The sequence below is a fragment of the Lontra canadensis genome, unplaced genomic scaffold (assembly GCF_010015895.1).
Source record: "Lontra canadensis isolate GAN:19392208 unplaced genomic scaffold, GSC_riverotter_1.0 scaffold32, whole genome shotgun sequence".
NCBI classification, from domain to species: domain Eukaryota; kingdom Metazoa; phylum Chordata; class Mammalia; order Carnivora; family Mustelidae; genus Lontra; species Lontra canadensis.
Genome location: NW_022631026.1, coordinates 18,757,192 through 18,776,937, shown reverse-complemented (window position 1 = coordinate 18,776,937; position 19,746 = coordinate 18,757,192). Strand labels below are relative to the sequence as shown.

The window sequence follows — 19,746 nt, the reverse complement described above, 5'->3', positions numbered from 1 at the left end:
GATATGATTTTACAGGTGAAGTCCTGAAGTGAATAGATCTATATTCCTATTTAAGACTGCTTCTTAGGTAATACATAATTACATTCTGCCCTTAATCTTTTGAAAGAGCCATTTATGTGTCTTTTAAAAAAATTTTTATGGCAGGTGTGCCTGGGTGGCTCAGTGGGTTAGGGCCTCTGCCTTTGGCTCAGGTCATGATCCCAGGGCCCTGGGATGGAGCACCGCATCAGGCTCTCTGCTCAGTAGGGAGCCTGCTTCCCCCACTCTCTCTGCCTGCCTCTCTGCCTACTTGTGATCTGTCAAATAAATAAATAAAATCTTAAAAAAAAAAAAAAGGGGATTGACTATTTCCATGGGTTCACCAAGATTCAATTCTCCCCCCAAATTCATATATTCAAAAATAAAATCAGTGGCTTACTTTATGTATATCTAGTACATTATACTATCAATAAATACAAATCTATTTTTCTCCTGTTTTACATTTGTAATAGTTTTTTTTTTTTAATGCTTGTTTTGGGCTTTTTCTTTTTATATAAAAACATGTTTTCTCCAACTCATGATTTCCCCCAATGCTGAATTCCAAGTTAAAGTAACATGTTTAATACTAGAAAACTGGGTGATCTCATTACCCAGATCCAAAAGTGCTTACCCTTTCTAGTCTCTCGATAAACTAAGTGCTTCTTATATTTTCAAGATTTTTCTCCTCTTGATTTAAACCCACAATTCAAAAACTCAAAGAAATGAACTAGTTTTTCATATTGACTTACAGTTAAAACTATTAAAGGACTTACAGTTCGATTAGCCCAATTTACAGTCTATTTGAAGTTTTCTCACTTTATATGTCCAGTGTATTTGCATTTGTAATAAATAACTTCTTGAAACAATTCATTTCAATCCTCCTGATACTATTTTGTTTGTTCTTTCATTTGTGAAGCACTTTATCTTTGAATTTTTCCTAAGCAAATCTGTATAGGAATTGGTAAACAGCAACTGATTAGTGGCAAAGATGGCACTGTTCATCTAGTCATCCATAAACCTAGGTTCTGTCATTATTTGGCTTCCAAGGAAGAGCAACCCACATAATCACTTGCATACTTCATCCTGCAGGTAGAATCTCTGCCACATAATGCCGCTCTCTTCTATAAAACCGAGAGTTTTTATGGGTACTTCTTCAAAACCAAGCAGACTGAAGCCAGATGGATCCTGCTAATGATTTAGGGTCCTGATGGATTCATGGTCAACCATATGAGAGGCAAGGTGAAAGCAATGCTAAGGGGGAGGCTGAGCACAGTCATTTAGAAACTGCGTGAAGATGGAAAAGCACCGTTAAATCCATCTTCCAAAAAGGTAAGTACACAATGAGAAGTAAGAAATATGGAACCACGAGATAGGTGACACAGAGAACCTAGAAGACAAGAGGAATATGAAGAAATACTGAGAAAAAGGACAGTTTTGATAATCTGATGTTTAATTAGTACTGGGAAATCAGTGAGCTCTCTTAAAATGTATCTCTCCTTGGGGGACAGGGGGGCCTCAATCGGTTAAGGGGCTACCTTTAGCTCAGGCCCCATGATTCATGATCTCAGGGTCCTAGGATCCAGCCCCTGGTGGGGCTGCAGGGAGTCAGTTTCTCTCTCACCCTCTGTCCCTCCCCACCACATGTTCTCTCTCTCAAAGAAATAATTTTTTTTAATTAAAAAATAAAATGTGATTTTAATCCAGTGATTTTTTTCATTTAATTGAATTTTAATTCCAGTATAATTAACATAGTCTTATATTAGTTTCAGGTGTACAATATAGTGATTCAAATATTTTATATATGCCAGTGATTGCTATATAATTATCTGTGCTATCAACAGCTCAGCATTTTAAATCTTTCCTCACCACCCCTCCCCTGATCCCAAGGAATCCAGAGTAGGAGACCTGAAATGGATAGTACAAATTCCTACTAGACCCCCATGATTACTGAGCATGTCTGAAGGCTTTGAATCATTGGTTCCATTTCTCCCCTTCTGCATAAGGCCTTTCTGTCTTCATTATCTGCTTCCAATGCTGGATTCTGGAACAAGTTCTGGTTAATGCAGCACCTCAATTTCTTTAATTTAATTATTAATTTAATTTCTTAAATTCAATCTGATTTAAAGACCAAATGAGGAAGCCAGCAGAAAGAAGAGCACCTATCGTGCACCTACCACATAGAAAGAGTAAAAAGGAAATCTATTAAACTGTCTTTCTTTGTTATTTTGGAGTTAGGAAGAGGTACAGAGCCAGAAATTAAGAATGTGTAGAGAAATAGAACAAATAAGTATCTATGGGTTTACCCTCAGATTAAAACAGTAAACACTTATTATTTTTTCTTTCTTAGGAAATGAAGCACTACAAATAAATCAGAAGTCTGCATCCTGACACAGAGCCCAATCTGCTCATTCCCCTCCCTTTGATAGAAAAAAACCGTCGTCATGAATTTAGTACAGCTCTTTCTGAATATATATGTGTATGTGTATCCATAAACAGTATATATTACAGTTTTGAAATATATGTGCTTTAAATATATGGGTTTTAAAATATATGTGTTTAAACTGTATATACTACACATAAATTCTGCACTTTGTTGATTTCACGCATTATGTTTTGGGGCTCTAACCTCGCTGAAGTGTGCGTGCACGTGCGTTTCATTCATACATGTATGTGAATACACCTGGTCTCGGCCATTCCTGTATTTAAGTGGTCTGTACATTTTTATTTTTACAAATAATACCTCAATGAGTGTTCTTGCACATGGTTTCTTGTTCATATTTTCACATGCACAAGTGCAAGAATTTCTAATGGCAATACCCAGAAGTGTATTTCTGAGTTACAGAAGCTACGTATCTCCCACTCTACTCACCATGTGTCAAACTGCTTGCCAAAATGGTTATTTCATACTCCCATTACTAATGTATAGGAACCATTTCCCCCACATTCCTTCCAACACCTGATTATCATCAGACTTTATTTTTTAACAGTCTACTGGATGAAAATGGGATTTCCCTTCAACTTGAAATTCCTTGACTGTTACGGAGACTGAGCATCTTAGCTGACTCTGTGGATGTCCTATTATTTGAACCAGTACTGGTCTCTTTTCTTCCCTTATGCTGGGCACCCAAGAGGCACTTTTAGTTCTGGGGAATTTTCTTGATTTATACTAATTTATTTTTCTTTCCCTTCATTTATTCTTCTCTCTTTTTGGAACTCCTAATACTGGTAAGTGGACCCTCCTAGATTCATGTTTTTATTTTCCTCAATCTTCTGTTTATCATTTCTTTGCCTTTTTACTCTACTTTTTTTTTTTTAAGATTTTATTTATTTAGGGGCGCCTGGGTGGCTCAGTGGGTTAAGCCTCTGCCTTCGGCTCAGGTCATGATCTCAGGGTTCTGGGATCGAGCCCCGCATCGGGCTCTCTGCTCAGCGGGGAGCCTGCTTCCTTCCCTTCCTCTCTCTCTCTCTCTCTCTCTGCCTGCCTCTCTGCCTACTTGTGCTCTCTCTCTGTCAAATAAATAAATAAAATCTTTAAAAAAAATAAAAAAAATAAAAATAAATGAAAAGATTTTATTTATTTATTTGTCAGGGACAGAGGGAGAGAGAGGGAGCGAGCACAGGCAGATAGAGAGGCAGGCAGAGGCAGAGGGAGAAAAAGGCTCCCTGCCGAGCAAGGAGCCCGATGTGGGACTCGATGCCAGGACGCTGGGATCATGACCTGAGCCGAAGGCAGCTGCTTAACCAACTGAGCCACCCAGGCGTCCCTTTACTCTACTTTCTAAACATTTTTCCACAATTCACTGTCCAATACTGCTATTGAGTTTTTTCTGCTACAAATTCTTAATTTATAAGAATTCTTTGTTTTCTGAATGTTCTTTTTAAAATATCCTATTCTTGCTTTACAGATGTAGCATCCCATCTTGCTGAAGATATTTTATACACACATATGGTATATGTATATATGTATGTGGTGTGTGTATGTATGTGTATATTTATCTATATATGGCTGGGTGTGTATGTGTGTGTATGTATATACATATACATAATATTGTCTCGGTTGTATAGTCTGTTTTCAGCAAGTTGTTTTGATATTTGATTTATTTATTTTGGTTTCTGTTATTCATAGTAGGTGCTTTCCTAAGATGCTTCATATTTAGAACTTTGGAAATAAAAAGTTTCTTTAAAGCTCTAATTAAGTATGTGGGGCTATTGACTATGACCTTCACTACAGGGCAACCCGGGCAGGCTCTTTGTTAAGAGTACAGCTAGTGCTGTCAGAAGCCGGTTCCCCTTCTCTATCACTTACTTACTTATTGGTTCAACACCTGTATACATATAAAGCAGTTTCAGAACTGTTAACTTACACCCCTATAAGAAACAAACTGACCAAATACAGTACAATATTTATGTACGGTTCTTTCTGCCTTTAGATTTTCATTAATGGGCTAGTCATATTCTTTGCAGAAGATTCTTCCTGCTTCCTGCCTGGAGGATAAAGACCTCAGTTTGGGAAGCCAGTGATGGAGAAGAGGGCAGGGGCTCTTATCATTCAAAATGCCAATGCTCATTTAATCCCCCTCCACCTTCAACATGCCTGTTGTCTAGTATCCCAGCTGTCCTCTGTTTTCTTTTCTTTCTTTCTTTCTTTTTTTTAATTTATTTGACAGACAGAGATCACAAGTAGGCAGAGAGGCAGGCAGAGAGAGGAGGAAGCAGGCTCCATGCTGAGCAGAGAGCCCGACGTGAGGCTCGATCCCAGGACCCTGGGATCATGACCCGAGCTGAAGGCAGGGGCTTTAACCCACTGAGCCACCCAGGCGCCCCTGTCCTGTTTTCATCCAGAAAATATACTTCAATGGCCCACCTGCCAAGACAGGAGCAGTTGATTAGAACAGTGGCAAAGAGGGTAGAAGATCCAGGCATCTAGGTATTTCTTCTTCTTCTTTTTTAGGGGGAGGAGGGGCCAGGGGAGAGGGAGAGAGAATCTCAAGCAGGCTCCATGCCCAGTGCAGAGCCCGACATGGGGCTCGATCTCATGACCCTGACATCATGACCTGACTGAAATCAAGAGTAGGATGCCCAACTGACTGAGCCACCAAGGTGCCCTCATTTAACTATTTCTTAAACATCTTTTAAACAATCCTCTTTATTTTAGTTCCTTACCCTTTTTCACCTTCCACTTTTTTTTAAAGATTTTATTTATCTGACAGAGAGAGAGAGACAACGAGAGAGGAAATATAAGCAGAGGGACTGGGAGAGGGAGAAGTAGGCTTCCAGTGGAGCAAAGAGCCCAATGTAGGGCTCCATCCCAGGACCCTGGGATCATGCCCTGAGCTGAAGGGAGACACTTAACGACTGAGCCCCCCAGGCGCCCCTCACCTTCCACTTTCAAAATTACACAATACTACCACTGCCTGAGCCCTTTGGGGGTTCACCAGTATAAATTCCATGAGTCCTTAGTTTTCTCCTTGTAAAACTCAGCTTTCCTAGGTTTAACAAGATTGTTACCACTCCTCTAGCTGTTCTCCAGCCTTGAAAATTTTGCCCTGTATTTCTCCAATTCTCCTACATCTCTGGATTTATGACTTAACAACCCTTATTAACTTTATTTTTGTTTTTTAACTTAACTGTAGTTTGGGGAGGGAATAATATTAACTGTGTGCTCAACGTACCACCTTTACCTGGAATCAAATACTACGTAATTATTGGTAATATTTTATTTATTTTCAATATTCCTGTTATTTCATTATCTTTTTAAAGTTTTGCTTCATGTATGTTATTTACCCCTTAATCTTTCTGACAATTTTAAAATCCACCATCCTGACATTCTCAAGAACCAATCAGCTATTGAAATTGCTCAGTAACATAATGAATGATATGACAGAAAGACAACTAATAACAGGCAGTAAGGTCTACAACACAGTTAATTAGGAAAGTTTTAAAAAGGACCAGTTTTAGATCAAGGGAATGTCTCTTCATACACATTAGCTGATACCATGGATTCTGACTTTGGGAAAGCAGAAAAAAATACACCTTCAATTATCAACTGTCACCTTATGAGACGAGTATCAAAACGAGCTGTGGTCTACTGTCCTTTTCTCTGTGAGGAAGTAAAAGATACTTTCAAATCCTAAGGGCAGTAGATTCTCTCCCTCAGCCCACATACCATATGTGTGAATAAAGTAACCTGTTACTAGTAACACTTAAAACCACAATGTTTATACTTTCATTACTTCAATCAAATTAGTGCAGATCCAAAGTTATTATTACAACAGGATTTTAACTCTTCTTTATGATGTGCTTTTGATGAGGAGATGAGGAGATGAGGAGAGAAAGGGATAATGTTAGCCAAAATCTGGGTGTGATGGGACTGGCTTAGGTTAGCTCTGCGGCCGTCCTGTAGTGGGTCATTATAAATAAGCCATTAGTACTAGTGATGATCAGAAATTACTTCGGTTTACATGGAGTTGAGATTCCATAGTAACTTCTCTGTTCTTACTAATTCTACCCCAAATAAAACTTAAGAAAGAAGGTGGCACCTAAAACTTTGTGCAAAATGGTTTTTTTTTTCCTTAAGAGAGACTATGAGGTTTTCACAGGACAAACAATGATGCTATCAATCCTCCTCTTACTTATCATGCAGGAGTCATGCTCTCCAAATCAAAAGGCAAAAATAATTTAAATAAAATTTGACATCAACCCAGTGATATTGTTAAAAAATAATTTTAAAATGTATGTAAAGTTTGTTTAACTTCTCTATAGTATCTATTTGTTTTTTCTTATTAACACTATGAAGAGGAGGCCTAAAAAAAGATTTTAAAGATGAAATTGTTTATTTTGTTTAATAGAATGGCAATATTTACTTGTTTTCCTTCTTAATCTTTGATTTTTAAGAGGCTGATTTCATTGCTCTTATGATTACAAACTGCTTTTATGAAAACCTGGTAATCTCCAGGGACAAAATCACCCCTTCATACAATTTTTGGAGGTCTTAAAAAATCTGGGTAAATTCATGGGTATTGGTAGAAGAAATTATATTATGTTGGAAAGATATGAAACCATGGTAAAAGTATGAGCTCCAAGGGGACTCCAGTTGAAAAATCAATCTTGATAAGTGGCAAGAATTCTGAGCGGACCAGTTAAAGAAAACTGTGGCCCAAGGAAATTCTTTGTGTATGTGGATAAGACATATGAAGAAAGATGTTCATGCCAGCATTATTTATGAAAGTAAAAAATGGTAAGAACCCAAATGCCCATAAATAATAGAACGGATTAGCAAACTCTAGCATACCAATAGAATAAAACCTCACACCAGTGAAATTAACTAACTGAGCTTTAGCTATCCATATCTGCCTATAGGCAACCACATTCCTTTCTTATAACTGAGGCATATTGCATTATGGTTACAAGTATGGATTCCAGAGCTCAACTCCATCATCACTAACTTTCTGACCTTAACGTCTACATGCCTTAGTTTCCTGCTCTACAAAAAAGCAGACTAATACTTGTACCTATTCCAAAGTTGTTAGGAGAGTAAATAAAAATGATGCCTGGCACATGGTAAACACTGCAAAGTGATTAACAGACCACAGCCAACTAAGTTTAATATCTCTTCTGCTTAGCAGCCACTTATCTCATAAATGATGGCAGCCATCATATTTTCCCTCGGTTTTTTCAGACTTGGGTATCATGCATTTCTTTAATTATTTGTTTCAGTAATATATATTCAGGAAATTTTATGCACCCTCATATGGCTTTTTGTTTTTAATTCTCATTTGGCTTCCAGGGAAATACTGATGCTTAAATTCAAAGTTTTAAAGATAAAATGAAATTTAGGGACGCCTGGGTGGCTCAGTCAGTTGAGTGTCTGCCTTCAGCTCAGGTCATGATCCCAGGGTCCTAGGACTGAGTCCCGCATCAGGACCTTTGCTCAGCAAGGAGTCTGCTTCTCCCTCTGCCTGCTGCTCCCCCTGCATGTGCTCTCTCCCTCTCTCTCTCTCTGACAATTAAATAAATAAATAATCTTAAAAAAAAAGATAAAATGGAATTTAAATAATACAGTAAACCGTCAATTCAAAGTACTTTGTTGAGTCATGATTTCTATTTTTTGTTCCCCCCTTTTAAAAAAAGGCAGATTATAACCTTAAAACCAAAACTGTTTAACTGCCTGCATATCAACTACTAAATCTAAAATATTAATGATTCTTACATTCTCTATTACATTTACATTAAAGAGATAAACACTGAAAAGCACAGACTACTGGATTTCAAAAATACTAATTCTGGATGCCATACAAACATCTCTATTTTGGATACAAGTTATTTGCAAAAGAATGCTCCTACTATTTTTATGCTCTATTTTAAGCTCCACACCTATAAGTATCTGCCTATTTATTAAGAAGTTCCAAACTAAACTCCTCTATATTCCTGTTCCTTGGCTATTCCCTACCCAGAAAAAGAAAAAAAAAAAAAAGAAGAAGAAGGTACCTTCACACTCACCCGAATACTACTACAGAAACCCAGATATCACCTTTGAAAACTTTTCCACTGTCACTTCCTATATTGTACTCATTCACCAAGCCCCATCTAGCCTATTGCAAAAATAAGTCATCATCCACATACATACAAATCTGATATCCTATTTCTGTTTAAACCCCTGCCACGAGGTTTTATCTCACTTATAATAAGATCCCAAACTCATGACATAGCCACTTTTCCCATACGATGCTATGATTTAGCAGCAATGGTCCTTCCTGAGCTCCTATCAACTCCCATCTTTCTTCACCCCTCCACGACCTTCACTATAATAACACTCTCTGTTGCAAATAATCTCTTATTTTCTTCACCTGCCCAATTCCTATTCACTATTCAAGCTTCAGCTAAAACTCTGCTACTCTTACCATAGTAATCTAAATCAGCCCTTCCTTATACTTTAATAGTATTTTCTACTTCTCCTTAGCATTTTTCAAAATTTATATTGACCTATTTGTGTGATTATGTGCTTATTGCCTATTGCTCTCATTAGACTTTAAGTTCCTAGATGGATGTTTTTCGACTTGCACAGAGTAGGTACGCAACATTTTAAAAGGTTAAATTATGTTATTACTGAACCTATTCCAATTCAACAATGGTAACGCAGTTAAAAACTTAAAGAGAACGTGGATCATTAAACTGGTCAAAGGACATTACATCCTTCTAAACAAATCCAAGAGCAGTATCACTGGCATGGGGGGTGGGTTGTTAATAGAAGGGATTAGCACAGGTATGACGGTGAAAACACATGGAGAAGAGAAAGCTGAAAGCAGTAAGCCTGCTGGGTTAGTCTTTACTAACTGGAGAAAGCCCATTTCTGTGGCATCATTCTGCAATATAATTTATCTCTCTGTTTTTGCTATAAGGCAAGAGAAAACACCAGGATGTTGGAGAGAGTCCACATTCAAAGAGCTAAAAATGAAATGTAACACCTCAACTACAAGTGTTTAGTTCTTTCTTAAAGAGCAACTTTACTGAACTGGAAGGTAGCTGTTGAGGACTATCAAAACTAAGCTGTTCTAAATCTCCAAAACACTCTGGTGGGATGCTCAGACAGGATTTTAATTCCCAATACAGGTTTTATATGTGTTAGAAGATGGCATTGTACTAAGATGGTATTTTACAAAATACAGATTAGATCACTTTAGGTAACAGTTAAAATTGGCATATACTTTATCAGATGAGTGTTTGGATTACATGTTTTTCAATGTACAGGCTCAGTTTACTCCACACATGGTCAACCAACAGACAGTCTTACTACCTCTCTGTACCTCTCAAGGGTAGCAAAGAACAGATACTCACTAAAGTTAATGGATAAAAATGCTTCTATCTAGATATTTCTGGTTCTTTTTGTAACATTTCTAAATTACAGATGACCTTTTAAAATAGAGAAACGACCTGCATAATGCTTAGAGGTTTTAATAAGTGATTCTATATCGCATAATGAGGTGTGCTAATCTACAGTTATATTTAACTTTCACTTTCCATAAGGTGACATGCACAGTGTCTTCAGGTATGGGGGGGCAGATAATAAAAAAATAGGTAATAATCACAAGGTATTTTAAAATCAGATTATAAAATATCTTCTTTTTATTATTTATTTTACTCAGTACACATCATTTCTTGTGTAACAGGCAGAGTGATTCAATCTTCTCATATTTAAGAGCTCAATGTGTGGTAAGCACTATAGCAGGTGCTTGGGTATGGCAGTGAACCAGAGATGAAGTTCCCACTCTTCAAAGCTCACATTCCAGTGAAAGGAAAAGATCAGTAAATAAAACTGAGTAATTTGAGGTTGTCACTAGGGGAGCTACTTTACACATTAGACAGAATGATTAAGGCCAGTTTATATGTGAGGGTAATGTCTGAGCCAAGACTGCACATAGTAAAAACTTCATCCCAAAATGATTTCAGAAATGAATGATGTCATAGTATGTGTGAAAAACTCAGCACAAAGAACCTCTGCTCTGCAGCACCTGGGTGGCTCAGTCAATTAATCATCCAGCCCTTGATTTCAGCTCAGGTCAAAATCTCAGGGTCAGAGGATCAAGCCCTGAGTTGGGCTCTGTGCTTGGCAAGGAGTCTACTTGTTCCTCTCCCTCTGCTCCTCCCCCCATACTCTTACTCTCTCTCTCTCTCTCTCTCTCTATATATATATATATATATGCTATGTCACTTCTCTGAATTGTCACCTCTCCTTTACATTTTTCAAAATTATTGAGGACTCCAAACCAAATTCAACAATACATTTAAAAAAAATTCACCACAATACATCACATTAACAAGAGAAAGGATAAAAACCACATGATCATCTCAACAGATTCAGAAAAGCATTTGACAAAGTTCAACATCTATTCATGATAAAAACTCTCAACAAGGTAGGTTTAGAGGAAACATACCTCATATTAATAAAGGCCACATATGAAAAGCCGATAGCTAACATCATACTCAATGGTGAAAACCTGACAGCTTTTCCCCTAAGATCAGGAACAAGACAAAGATGTTCTCTCTCACCACTTTTATTCAACATAGTACTAGAAGTCCTAGTCACCTAGTCCATAGTGACTAGAAGCTCTAGTACTAGAAGTCCTAGAAGTCCTAATCACAGCAATCATACAAGAAAAAGAAATTAAAAAAATTATAGAGGACTGAAAAGAGATTTAATTTACATAGGTTATAATATAATAGCTTTTATTTATATAGGTTATAATACAATAAATACAGTATTTATAATATTTATAAATTTATAATACAGTATTTATTGTATTATAAATTAAAACTAAGCAAATTTTAGAATACTTAATAGCCCTTTAATAACCTATTTTTTTCTTTACTGCAAATATGTAGCACTGAAGAAGGTAAAGATCACAAATATAGTTACAGGTATAGTAATAACTATAGTTATAGTTATAGTTATATAAATCACTGCCCTGATTTGTGGTAAGCTACCAGATTTACCTTCCATTATTTCTGTACCCTCAATGAAAATGTCTATGCATTAGAAAAGGCAAGTAACATCTTAGTATTATTCATAAAACCATTTGGATGTTGTAGGGACACCTAGGTGGCTCAGCTGGTTAAGCATCTGCCTTCAGCTCAAGTCATGATCCCGGGGTCCTGGGATGGAGTCTTAGATCAGGATACTTGCTCAGCAGGAAACCTGCTTCTCCCTCTGCCTGCTGCTCCCCCTACTTGTGCTCTCTCTCTCTCTGACAAATAAATAAACAAAATCTTAAAAAAAATTTTTTTTTAGATGTTGTAGACCCCATGAAAAGATCTTGGGACCCTGTTATGGATTGAATTTTGTCTCCCTAAAATTTGTATGTTGACACCCTAGCCCTCCAATGTGACTGTATGTAGAGATAGGGCCTTTAAGGTGATAATTAAGGTTAATTAACATCGTAAGGATGGGGCCTTAATCCAACAGGATTAATGTCCTTATGGGAAAAGGAAGAGACACCAGGAGTATACTCACAGAGGAAAGTCCATGGGAAAACACAGTGAAAAGGTGGTCCTTTGCAAACCAGGAAGAAAAGGTTTCACCAGAAACCAACACTACCAGCACTTTAATATTAAACTTCCGGTGCCCAGAATATTGAGAAAATACGTTGTGTTGTTTAAGCCACCAAGTCTGTGGTATTCTATTATGGCAGCCTAAGCAGACTAATGCAAACCCCCAGGAATCTGCAGATCTTATTTTGAGAATTTTGGCTCTAGATATATACTTACTATCTCTTTTACTGTTCTTAAGGAAGAGGGAAAGGTGTGTTCCAAGAAAAAGATGGCTACCTGCAGCATGGGAAAGGAAAGTAAGATGATATCCAGGAATACTAAAGAATAGAAAATTCCCAACAAAAATGGAAAGAATTATAAAGTCCAATAGATAATCCATATAAATGGGCTCTCCCGCCAATCCACACCTAGATTTCCCAAATCCCATGTTACTTAGACTCTGAAATTCAAGACTCCTATATCCTTCTTACTATATCACTTCTCTGGATCGTCACCTCTAACTCTTTTTAACCCTTTGAACCATCATCACTTATTTGACCTCACAGAATTTGGTTAGGGAGATTTGAGGTGAACCTTCCATCCATCCTAAAGTCAATATTCTCTTTGAGCTTTCAGGCACATCATAAGAAACTACACTCTGCTGATTTACCTCAGTTCCCAATATCTTCCCAATGTCTGGTAAATGTGCTCAGTCTTTAGTCCTCTTTTCTTCAATACCAATGTAAACATACAAGAACACACACACACATTCATTCACACATGAACACACACACGTGCACATTCTCTCCTTCCTTTGATAAATACCAGTGTTCTTCTACACTGAATTTAATTTAAAAATCTACTGAGTATCTTATGGATGACATTTCAATAACTTCAATACTGGGAAATATATGTGCATAAAGCTAGTTATAAATTTAAGCGAGAAACCATAAAAATTCTTAACAATGAAAATAATTTTATAAACCCACAAGTGACTAAATTAATCCCAGAAAAATGGGCAAAGAATTAAAAAAGTAATGCACATTAGATGATATATAATTGGATAACACAAATGAGAATATACCTAACCTAATTAATAACTGTTTGGATTAAATTAAAAATAAGGAAAAGTAATTTCTCATCTACTAGGCTGGTAAAGCTAAAAGACTGACAAAATCCAGCATTAGTGAGGGTCTAGGGAATTATGCAATGTCCCACATAATTGTTAGGAATGTAAACTGGTGAGGGCTTGGATGGCTCAGTCGGTTAAGCATCTGCTTTCAACTCGGGTCATGGTCTGGGGTCCTGGGATGGAGCCCCACATCAGGCTCCCTGCTCAGCAAGGAGCCTGCTTCTCCTTTTCCCTGCCCTCCACTCATGCTTGCTCTTTCTCTCTCATATAAATAAATAAAATCTTTAAGAAAAAAAAAAAGGAATGTAAATTGGTACTGCCTTTCTGGAATTACCAAAATAATTAAAATGTATATAAAAACCAATCCACCTTCAAAGAACTTGTCCTCATCATATAATCAAAAGTGCATTAATTGTAGGGCAGCCACTCTGAACTGGGGATCTTCAGCTCCCTCCAGGGAACATTTAGCAACGTTTGGAGACATTTTTGCTTGTCACACTTGGAGTAGGGAATGCTACTGGTATCTAGTGGGTAGAGCCCCGAGATGCTTCTGAAAATCCCATGATGTACAGATCAGACCCCACAACAAAGAATTATATGACCCACAATGTCAATCGTTCTGAGGCTTAGAAAGGCTGGCTTCAGGAACTTTTACCATTCCAGCTACCCTTCCTCCTCCCCAGAAGGGAAGAAAATTCTTTTTTACGTCAAACTCTATACTAACTAGCTATGTAACTAGCAGGTGTGGATAATGTGCACTAAAAGGTCGAACTGCTATATGGCTCCCCTTCTCCTACATATAAATTGATTCAGCCTGACTTCCTAGAAGTGGCTGAGCATCTTCCTCTCACACAGTTAATGGGTCAAAATACATGGGGATTAGAGGTGTCACAAGTACTACCACGTGCCTATCATTCTGTGAACTGAACCTGAGAGTCAGCTAACAGAGTAAGGTCAAACATTAGGTCTGGGGGAATGAGACAAAGGTGTGTGCTAATTCCTAACAGAGCCTCCTAGGATACATGAATACAGAGATCTGTAACAAATTGGGCCCATGGGGAATGCAAATTCATGAGCTCTGCTTAGAAACTTGCCTGAACACATACCAAAAAATAAAATCTGAATCCACAGACAGGACCCACGTTCAGGGATATGGTAGTTAAATTATTCAAAGGGAAAACAGAAAAGTAAAGTGATTTTAAATATACCTGATGCATAGTTAGGGGACAAAGGAAACCTCAGGAACAATGAGAACTGAAGTACCGTTGTTACAATTTTCTAGATGTTTCAAATGTCATATTCTAGGCATGGGGTTAATGGGTAAGTAAACCCTCAGGGACCTCATGATTATGGGAGTTACAGTTACAACCCCCTTCCACCTAACGAGGAAAGTACAGTGGATAAAAGTGATAGGGGCTGGGATACTGCAAAGAAGAGGTAAGGAAAATTCCTAGCTTAGTTAACCAGATGAAAGACAGTATCAGGAATTCAAAATAGAATTGCTTTTCAAATATCCTGTTATCATCTCTTTCCACTTACGAGAGAGATATTTTCCCTAATTAGCCTAAATTTCATCACATACATCTAACTCATATAGATACGCCTGGAAAGGTCTTGCATATACTAAATTTATAGATCAAATCCCATTCTTTATATGCAAAGCTAAAATATCTCATTCAATGAAATCCTAGTGTGAACCATTCTTTTATTTTTTTTAAAGATTTATTTAGTTGAGAGAGAGAATGCAAGCGGAGGGGAGAGGGGACATAGGGAGAGAGAGAGAGAAAAAAACTACAAGCAGACTCCCTGCTGAGCACAGAGCTCCATCTCAGGACCCTGAGATCATGACCTGAGCCAAAATCAAGAGTCTGATGCTCAACTGAATGAGCCACCCAGGTGCTCCCAAATCATTCTTTTAAAAATTATTCCTACCTAAACATCTCTTTTGTAGAAAATCAAATTTTTACATACGGGACAGTGAATATATAAAACATTTTAAAAACACACATAGGGGTGCTTGGGTGGCTCAGTCAGTTAAACATCTGACTCTTGGTTTTGGCTCAGGTCATGATCTCATGGGTCATGAGACAGATCCTCACCTGTGTTCCCCACTCAGCGAGGGGTCTACTTGAAGATTCTCTCCCTCTGCCCATTCCCCCATGCCCGCTCCCGTGCTCCCTCTCTCTCAAATATATAAATAAATCTTTAACACACACATATAAACATACAAATAAGAATTAAATATGCCCATATTGTTTTCCATATTCCCAGACAGATTCCCAGACAGTTAATAATAACTTTATCATGACAGTTGTCGTACATGCTAAACACACCAAACTATATAAAACTTGGCAATAGCCATGAAAATAGAAATCCCAATTTAATACCAGTTTATTATAGCAAGATGAACAGAATCTACCCAAAGACATGCTCTTCTTAAGTCTCAGTTTAGGCTACTCAGTTAGGCTATCTTGCTGGGAAGGAATTTAAAGAATTTTATAGAAAGGATAAGAATTTTACCCGGAAAAACTGTAAAGAATTTGTAGAGCAGGTATGAGGAAGACTGAAAGTGTGCAGAGGCTGAGAAGGCAGGGTGTTTGGGGGAGAAAAGGTCAAGAAAAGGTAGAAAGGTGGCAGCTTAGTAAGGAACAGGAAAATCTGAGAACTAACAAAGATATTTAAAGGCAAATTACAGGAAGTAAGTCTTGCTGGATGATACAGAATGTATCATCACTTTATTCCTACAAAATCTTTCAAGAATAGTCTATACAGTATTCATCACCAAAAATATAACTTTGGCATTATATTTTTGTATTTTTTCCCTTGTTTTCTTGTATGCAAGAAATCCTGAAGAGAGCTTCAAGGACAGAGAATGGTAGTCAAAGAGTCAAGACCAATTTGTCCCCCAACCACACAAAATTTACATTATAAAAATATACAGGTGGTTAAATTGAAGTACAGAGTAGTTTACTGCTCATTAAAAATAACATATTTCTCCAAGTCAACTAACCAGTTAGCAAACTGGTTAATACAAGGTCATAAGAAGCCACAGTTTATGGGTCTGGATACCCATGACCCACAAACTATTCTATTCTGCATTCACACGTTATATGCCTAATCTTTGGTAAACATCCTTTCAAATGAAAGTAGCTGGATGGTCAGTGAAGGGTAGACAGGAGAACATGAAAAGATGAATGAAAAGTCATCACTTATCAATGGCAAATTTAAATTGCATGTCCCACTGATGCTGAATCTAAGGTCACACCACTCTGTGGAAAAAGGTTAAAGAACCATCAACGGTTTAGAAAATTATTCTATTTCAGTCTTGTGTAAGTATTTTCAAGAAGGTTCACCATGTAATTTTAAGTCTAAAACAAACCCAAGTAAATACTTTCCAAGAATAAATTAAGGACTACATTCATAAAAGAATTACTGCTTAAGATGCAATTATCTGATTTTAATGATGCTTAAATTAAAAGCAATTAAACAACTTAACAGGGGAAAAGTGTCTATGATGGGTCCAGTTCATTGTTGACCATGGTTAAGAAATTTTAAAAAAAGAAAAGAAAAAAACCAACACATTTTGTTTAAATTCCTCTCATGTTTAAATCTAACAAAAGCAAGAATGATAACATAAGTAATATGTAACATCAAATTCTTAATCATAATTGAAAAGACAGTACAAAATGTCTACTCTTTCCTATTTAACCATCTGGAACATGTTACAAACTCCCTGAAAGCAAGAAAAATCTGCAAGTATAATTACACTCTGGGACTATTAGCATGACATGCTTCAATAAATACTCCTAATAGGATCTACTGATATAATAATTGGCACTAAAACTGATGGATTTTCATTATTCGGCTATTTGTTCTTACTAACTAAACACTCAAGAAAACCAATAAATTGTCCCTTGAATAGAAACAAACAAATACCCAGCAAGGGCAAAATGTGATGGGTTGCAGAGGGACAAAGAATAAAGATCTGGCAATGCCTGAGTTCTATTTATATTTTCTCTCTCTCTCTCTCTTCCTCTGGTCCCCTACCCCCTAAACCTGCCACAGCTATTTGGTCAAAAGTGACTTGGTTAGGGTAAGGAGAAAATGCTACATTAAGTCTCAAGCTGGCCAAATTCCAGTTGGCTGCAGGTCTTCAGACCAAATTGTAACAAGGGAAAATATCCAAAATGTATTCTACTTGATGGTTTTGGGGATTTAACATTTAACTACTTAAACTGGAGGGATTAAGCAAAGAATGAACCCAACTGGCTAAGATTTTTAGGAAGACGGCTCTGGTAGCTGAGCAATGGAGGCAAAAGGGTTGCTGTAGCAATCTCATTCCAATGTGATGAGCGACTGGACTGATGGCAGCAAATGAGGTGAATGAGACACTGGACTAAATTAACAAGAGTTGGGGGTGAACAAGAGAGGTCACATTGTCCACACATCTGAATTATAAATATAGTTCAGGTTTACTATTCAAATCCAGAAAATACAGGTAAGTAAAAAGAATAAAATATAAAAATAACCCATAAGTGTTCCAACTAGAATTAATGGAAACAGCTGTATATTTACTCTTCTACAAACAAGATCCAGATATGGTTTTGTTTTAATGATTATGGATTCACAGTGCACATATTGCTTCAAAGCATCTTTTTTCACTAAATTTATGTATATAACTTCTCATGTCATTAAGTATTCTTCTAAAAAGATTTGTATTGTCTGAGAAATACTCCTCGCTCTCTCTGTGACAGTTTTTAATCAAAGCAGTGGTGCAGGACTTGAGATTGGTTCTAATTTTTTGCTATTAAAACAATACTACAGGGCATCTACCTGGCTCAGTCGGTAGAGCATGCAACTCTTTTTCTCAGGGTCATGAGTTCAAGCCCCACATTGGGCATGGAACCTACTTAAAAAAATAAATCAATACATTAATAAAATCTTAAAACACAATGTTATGATAAGGCATCTTTCTGGCTAAAATTTTGCTTACATTCAGGATTATGTTCTCTGAATAAGCTCCTACAAACACCAAGTTTCCTGGCACAGGAGACCGGGTATATAATAATGCCACTAAGCCAAGAATGAGTTTACAGGAGATAACAGATGTCTGATGGAGAGGCTAATGAATTCAGTTATGTCTACATTAATTATGAATATGACATACAAGCAGATAAATCCAGATGACTTCCAAACAAGTGGTATATAAAGGTTCTGGAATCTCTGACATATTGATGATAGTGAGTACATGAGATGACCAAGGAAAACTGTAGAGAGAGGAGAATGAATTACTATGGAAATGCTCTAATATTTGGGGTCAGGGCAGCAGTTAAAGCTGAAAGAGCAAACAAAAAAAAAAAAAGAGAGAGAGAGAGAGAGAGAGAAAATGAATAAAGATAAGAGGAAAACTAGCAGAAGTTGAAGGCACAGCGATTGTAATGCCCAGTTTCAAGAATTATTTTCAACCTGCCCAAAGAATCACGAGCCCTTAAAACGCAACAAACTCCTAGAAAAGTGCCCAGACTTAGTCAAGAGTCCTTGCTAAAATAAACCCCAATGAGACACAAATGTCCCAAAGATACTAGGAATTCAATATATCCCAATACAACCATAAGCACCAAACCTACACACTTTTATGCTCAATGTGTCTGTCAACTTCTCCCAACTTCATGCCATAAAAGTCCAAATAAGGAAGAATTCTAGGTAAATTTGTGGTATATAGCATTATAGAGAGTTTTTTTGGGGGGGTGGCCTAAAATTGTTTTTCTCCCTTCAAGATTTTGGCTACTCCTAGTGTGCTAAGATTTATTATTATAGAAAACACGTTTATAATTTCAACCTCATTTTACAAGCTTTCCAAAATATCTTTTCCAGAATTAATTTTTACAAACTTGATTTCATTTTCCCCTTCCTCTTTCTACCCTCTGCTTAGCCCTGAGGATTAAGGGCTTTAGTCCCCCAACAACTGGGTTCTAATATTTCCAAATGCCCATACCAATTGCTCCACTTTCCCCAGCTCCAGTCAGGGACTGCTCTTGCAAAACACCACAGTCCTTGGTGGGCCTCATATGGATATACAAGTTGAGTTGCAGATCAAAGTATACTCTTACATCGAGTCACAATCATCTGGCTGCCAGAACATGCAGAGATACTGCTTGCCCTGGGGTTATTTTTAAAGACCAACCTCATTCATTATTCCTATAATCACTGATTCTATTCTATCCATTACAACTGCCCATTTCAATATCCTCTTCTTTCTTCCAGTCCCACCTTCCTCCCCTTCTAAGAATTTCTTTATTCATTCCCTTTTTCATATCCCAGTTTGGCCAAAGAAGTGGTCTTTTCCTTGCATATTTTTAGTATGTTACTTTATTGGGAAGGGGCACTAGAAAAAGATCAAAAGAAATCTCAACTCCTATACATACAATTTTATTGATCAATAGGAAATCCATACCAGAGCAATGTACTATACCAAATTAAAACTATGAACTATAAATGAGTCACTGAAACAAATATTTTTTCATCGCATGTGAACAAGGATGAGAGAAAAGGAAACGTGTAAACAGTACATG

The 19,746-nt window shown here is 37.1% G+C and overlaps 1 protein-coding gene across 5 annotated transcripts in view; it reads right to left on the bottom strand.

The window, feature by feature from the left end:
* NCOA1 (nuclear receptor coactivator 1) overlaps window positions 1-19,746 on the bottom strand; it is a 149,373-nt gene that overhangs the window by 115,061 nt on the left and 14,566 nt on the right. The window lies entirely within an intron of this gene.